Source organism: Scomber japonicus, chromosome 19 (assembly GCF_027409825.1).
Source record: "Scomber japonicus isolate fScoJap1 chromosome 19, fScoJap1.pri, whole genome shotgun sequence".
Lineage (NCBI taxonomy): Eukaryota > Metazoa > Chordata > Actinopteri > Scombriformes > Scombridae > Scomber > Scomber japonicus.
In genome coordinates, this window is record NC_070596.1 from 26,932,369 (window position 1) to 26,938,994 (window position 6,626).

A 6,626-nucleotide genomic window follows, 5' to 3' on the forward strand; every position below is an offset into this window, starting at 1 on the left:
TTCCTCTCATTACGTCAATTTTATAGTCAAATAAACAATGTTTGGTATATTAAAAAAAAAAAAAAAAAAAAGGAAAAAAAAAAGAAAAACCTTTGTAATGTATTGGTTTCATTAAAGCACTTCCTGGATGCTCCTGTTGAAAGTTTTATTGACCGCATTCACAGAGACACAAAAGGATACTATGGGGCGAAATACTGACCAAAAAAAACACAAAAGTTGATTGTGGAAAAACAGATGTTGCTGGGAATGGGAATATTTTAACTCCACTTCATGTACAAGTGCAACACTTACAGTAGTTTCTTTTTTTTTGGGATATACGATGCAAATAAAAATGGACATGTTATCAGGTCAGATCTACACTGGAGGATAAATCCACAGCCGGGCCTTCACTCTCTAACAAACTGTATTCCAGATGTTAGTCCCAGCCGGCCGGAGTCGTCTGGTTTAACCTCTGACACAGGAGCAGCCGTTCAATTAGTGGATTTCACACTCCGGTCATGGTGATACGACGGTCCCGGGTTCGGTTTCAGCCGCATAGTGATAGTGGCGAGGTCTGATTTCAATCAGCAAGGGCCACTCAATGATATTAACTCTCATAGCTGCACAAAAAAAAAAGTAAGTGTTTATTTAGGATCCGAATGCATAGAGATGTAGATTAAATCCTCCACTGAAAATAGTCCTTCTTTCCAGGAGAAACATACTGACCGATCCCATAAACTACAACCAGGATCGCGGATTAATGACAAAAGCATAGACCATCAAAAGCTCCGAAAAAAAAGGCACCAAAAAAGCAGATGATGTGGTTTGCATTGAATGTGTTAGCAGTTAGAAGTTTTTGTTTTACTCTTCTGTAACGTGCATTAAAAAGTATCGCCAGACTGCATCATCTGCACCAGGCGGAGGAGGCCAATGCTTTGAAAGTTTACCATTTAGGTTGTTTAGGGAGGAGAGAGAAGAAAAAAAAAAAGAAACATTAAAAGAAGTTTTTCCAAAGCATCTGCTGCGCTACCAGCCTGCCAACTGCCAAACGGACAGAAAACGCATGTATTTGAGCTTTTCTTGCGTTCTGCAGGGTCGTAATGAATGAAACCCAGCCTTTTTTTTTTTTTTTCTTTAATGGGCCAAACACGGAGCCCTGAGGGACCACGTGTGCGCTGCTTGGCACGTAATCTCAAACCACTAGCAATGGACTTGGACTGACCGCCATCTTTAATGTTCGTCACTCATTCAGCGATGACCTAAGCATCATTACACATCTGAAGCTCAGTTGCGTGCCTGTTTAGAGAGAGAGAGAGAGAGAGAGAGAGAGAGAGAGAGAGAGAGAGAGAGAGAGAGAGAGAGAGAGAGAGAGAGAGAGAGAGAGAGAGAGAGAGAGAGAGAGAAATTACAAAGAAATGGCTTAAGCTAATTACAGAATATAGACTCGTGACCGAGACCGCAGAGTGGTTTGAGCCGCTGCAACATCACAGCTGGTAATAAAGTGACAACAATACACAGAACTACAACGATTAATTTACGATAGAAGAAGAAGAAGTCCATACTGTTAATTCACTAACACACACACACAGAGAGAGAGAGAGAGAGAGAGAGAGAGAGAGAGAGAGAGAGAGAGAGAGAGAGAGAGGACAAACTCCACATGGAAACAGACCGTTCATATGGCTCTGATCTTTCCTACCACAACGAATCAGCGAGTGAGGTTTGGAACAACAATACTACATCTCTCATGAACTTAAAATATGGCAATAAAGAGCAACACGTGTGGAAAAAAATGGGAGATTATTGGGAAAGACAGGGAGAAAGTGGAAAGTAGGGCTGTCCTCTCTCACACTCACACACACACACACACACACACACACACATACATACACACAACATACAGTGTGTCTTACTTTGGTTACATTATGGTCCAAAAGAAGGTCTCTGCCCTCAGGAGTCCTTTCTCTTTCACACATAAACACACTAGTTTACAGGTGGGACCAGTTCTCAGGTTTACTGGTGAAACACAACACCAAAACAAGACCAGGATCTGTGTCGCACTTTGTCCAAACCCTAACCCTAACCCTAACCCCCCGCCCCCCCCCCCCCGCCCCCTCCTCCGCCACTGACAGATCTTTCTCTTGAAGCTATACAACTCTAGACCTTTAATTATGTCCACATTAGACTCAGGTGATAAAATCCAGAGGTAAGATCAGGTGTTGGAAGGTGGAAGGTTATTATGGGACTTCTTTTCTAGAGAGTAAAACATGGTTGAGTGTTAAACTGAAGCAATTCGTTGATTTAATCGATCAATTTAAGTCATTTAAAAAGGTGAAAAACACAAAAATACACCTTATTCCAGCTTCTAATTACTTAAGATTTACTGCCTGTCTTTGTCTTATTGAAATAAAGTGACTATAAGAATTTGACCCATATTATATATTGGCTGATATTAGCTCACTGCTGCATATGTCAGCTGATAAATGACATGAAATTGAAGTCTAGAAATGTCAAATATGATTAAATACAGCCTCACTAATACATGTGTCCCTTCAGAGTGTATTTCTTGGTCATATTGGTTTAAAAAAATGGTTAAAAAAAGACACCTGGTAATCAAAAATGTCCATTTAAGTTATTGGAAGAATGTGTAAAGAGAATCAATATTAGCCAATTTCTTAAACTCTCACATATCAATAACTGTAACCAGTCTTCATGATGTGGTCGATACTGAATACACTAAAAGGGTTATTGGCTATTTATTTGTGAGGTTAATTTGCTAACAGTAGATTATATTTCACCATTTTCTGACAGTTTTAATCACACAAAATATAACTAATATTGATCAATAATGAAAATCCTCCTTTAGCTGCAGCTCTAGATGTATGCAAAGCCCAACTTAAAAAAACACAGTTTCCATTCATATATTCATTTTTTTTTTTTTTTCATACTGACACCCATGATGAAAAGACTCATAGGCTACACATCATCTACAGCTGGAATAATGGATTAATTAATTTCATGGCTTTTCATTCACTCAGGCTGTCACTGGGTCATAATGAGCTGCAGTGACTGACTGACTGACTGGCTGACTGGCAAAGCATCAGTCTGACTTTTTGGCTTTTTCCTGCCACGAGTTTCCCTCTTCACAGCTCTGTGACAGTCAGGAAAACGTGGAAAAACTTGGGTGAAAGTCGCATTTTTTATAGCTGAGATAGTCCGGTGAAGATTTGATTCATAAGCGGATCATTTCTTTTGGTGCTTGATGCAGAAAAGTAGCTTTAAAAAATAAGTGAGGTGTGATTTCCTCTTAAAGCGGAGCTACTTACGTGTATCTGCTGCTGCTGCTGCTGCTGCTGGTGTTTTTTTTTTTCCCCGACTCTGAAAATCCAGCAAGTTGAAGGATCGTCTTGTTTCTCCAAAGAAGTTTTATGCATGTAAAGATGTCGGACTCGATCCTTGGCTTGACTTTTCCCTCTTTCCTCTTTTCTCTTTTCCTTCCTTCAGTGTCTCTTCATCCTCCACGTTTTCTCCGGGACCACAGAAAGAAATGAGTGAGCTCCCTGAATGAGTTCCCCCCCCTTCCTCCTCTCTCTTTGCCAGACAGACTGCTGCTGGGATGGGAGTGACTGGATCCGTCAGCTTCCTCCTCCCATCCACCAATCACTGCTCACTGCTGCTGCTCTGCAACTGCACTCATGTGGACTCATTATTTAATCACTATAGTATTAATATTTTATATTAATTTACATGCACAGTGAGGAAAATATGGCACTTTACGTCACAGTTATTGTTACAGGTCCATATTTTATACCTAAAAGATATAATATCAGTTTTTTAAAATGTGCATGTTGATTAAAACTAACAAATATTATAAATGGTTGTTACTCAATTAATTAGTTTTAATATTACAATAATAATAATAATGTGGTGAATATACAGTAAAGTTTGACCTATATATTGGTCACTACTAGATATTATTGGTCAGTATTGACTTATCATTGATAAATTAGTTTATAAAGTTAGTTTATAAATTATTTGATATTTTTTAAGGTGGAATTTGTATGTATATTTTATCATTTTTTCCTTAATTTGAAGTTTAATATATATATATATATGTTTTTTTTATGTGTGTGTGTTTTTTTAATTTATAGGTATTTATAATTATTCAATTTCCAGTTAAGTTATATTTTAGTGTAATTTTAATACAATAAGTGTGTGATTGTTAAACTTTAAAATATCGCAGCCTCCATTAAATATCTTTTTTACAAGTGTTTGATAACCACATTTAAGGGCTCATTGTAAAATAATGTGTATTTATGTATATATTCTATATAAGATTATCAGTCGATATATCAATATCACAATTTTTTAAATCCCTTATATTGTTATCGGCCCCAAAAATCTAGTATCTATTATAAAATACATTATATTCTTTAATTAAGCCAATTTTGCATAATGAGTTTACTTACTTTACTTTTTGTAATCACACTTCACTTATGTACTTTTTCATACTTAAGGTACATTTTGCGTCCAATACTTCCTTTCTCACTGTTGTAAGCTTTTGAATGCAGGAAGTTTACTTATAATATAGTTTTTTGGGTTGTTTTGAGTTTTTGTTGTTGTTGTTGTGGCGTTGCTACTTTTACTGCTGACCACCACTGCATTGTTGGAAGCTGTGTAAAGTACAATTTTGAGGTTTTTGAACTACACTTGAGTAAATTGGCTGGAGTAATGTCTACTTTATAGCACTACTCCACTCGCTATAGAAGAAAATATTGTTCTTTTTACTCCACTAAATTCATCAGACAGCTGCAGATTAAGACTTTACATACAAACCATGAGATCAACTTATAAGACATAAGGCATTGTTCTTGATTAAACTACACAACTGTATATAAGGAGGTAGAAAATAGCTCAACTTTGGCCAAAATCAAACTACACAATATAATACACCCAAACTAAAAATACCAAAATACTAATAATACACCAATGGAGTCAATTTGTCTGCAGTTTCACTTTTGATATGTTGAACTTTGAAGAATAGGTTTACAAGTTTCAAGGTTTTACAAGGTTTCAAGTCCATCTTTAAACTATCTGGTGCCCATATCATCATTAAAACAGATTTTTATTATTCATATTAAACCATTAAATTATCCTTTATTTGTCTGTATTATACAGTTTATCTGACGCTAATATGAGGTTTTAGCTATCAGAGTTAGAAAAAAAGTGGATATCCTTTAGAGTTACAACATATTTAGTGCAGATTTTACTCTTTGTGCTACTAAAGGGAAGCACTGTCCAGAGGAAACACAGTATATCACATGTGTGGTGGCTTCATATTCTGTAGGCTACTATATGAAACTCATGTACAGCCGGGGTTAAAGGTTCAATTTTAAACCTCATAAATTTAAAAGACAGCGTTTTTAAAGCTGTTTCCAATTGTAAATTATCTAATTACTGAAAGTCAGTTTTCCTGTGTAAGTTTCAGAATATGACGTTAGGTATACTTTCATGTTTTAATGGACCGATCACATCCTCAGGGCTGTTTGCTTCAGTAGTAAACAGTCTTAAGTACAGCCAGTGAAATGAGTTGTGTGCTGAAAGCTGAACAAGCAAAACAAACAGTAATTTGCAAATCTGCATTACAACAAATGTGGCCTTAAAGTGATTTTAAGTACCTGCAAATGTAATTTGTTCTTAAAGTCACAATCAAAATCTAATTTCCTTGATTAATTGAACATGGTGTCATCTGTTTAAAGCAGCTGAGAGAGATTTGTGTTGTCTTAGCACGTTACGCCCCATCTCTGATTACCACCCTGTTAAGACAAGCCATTCACACAGTATTACATGGACACTTGGCTAACCCGCATGTCACATTCCCTCTAAATCGCTGTCTTAACCTTTATAGGGGGACTAACAGCTGAGCCAAAGACCCACAACTAATACGAGTCAGGGCAGATAGCTCACATTCTGAGGGTCCAACATGTCCGTCTATATGCTGCATAGCAGAACGCCATACTTAGCATTATTTCCAGACATGCGTCTATGCATGCACCATCTCCCATTCCCAGTCAGCGGTCTTATATTGCAGCCAAACTCAACAGAAATATATTACATTAAATCTGTTCACAGAAGACAGAGTGAGGATGTTCTGTTGGCCCATTTGAAGAACAGGAATGGTGCGAAACAACATCTTTTGTATATTCTTGCATGTTTTGCACGACAGTGGACGAGTGTGAATGGACTATTTTCAGACTGTTGTGACTAGGACGGGAACAACTGGTGCCAGGGCCTCCGTGCCCTCTTATTTGTGCTCCTTGGGCAGTCAAATGAGACTTGAATGGAGTGAAAACACAAGAGAAGTCTCATGACTCGGTCAGGGAGTTTCTGGCTAAACAGCTCTACAGTTATTGTCAATAATAACAGCCCTGATGTTATCCATCCATTTCCTGGGATCATTGTTACTCTGATTGACCTTTTGGTTGACAGTCAAACAGAAAGCACAGTAGTCTGTGCCGCAAATGCTCCAATTATTGTAATACGACATGGCCCATTCCTCCATTTAATGTAGTTTGGCTACAAGATAGCCTCCCTGTTTGAAATCTGAATGAACTCTTAACTCTAACAGCTACAAAATCAAGCATGAGACG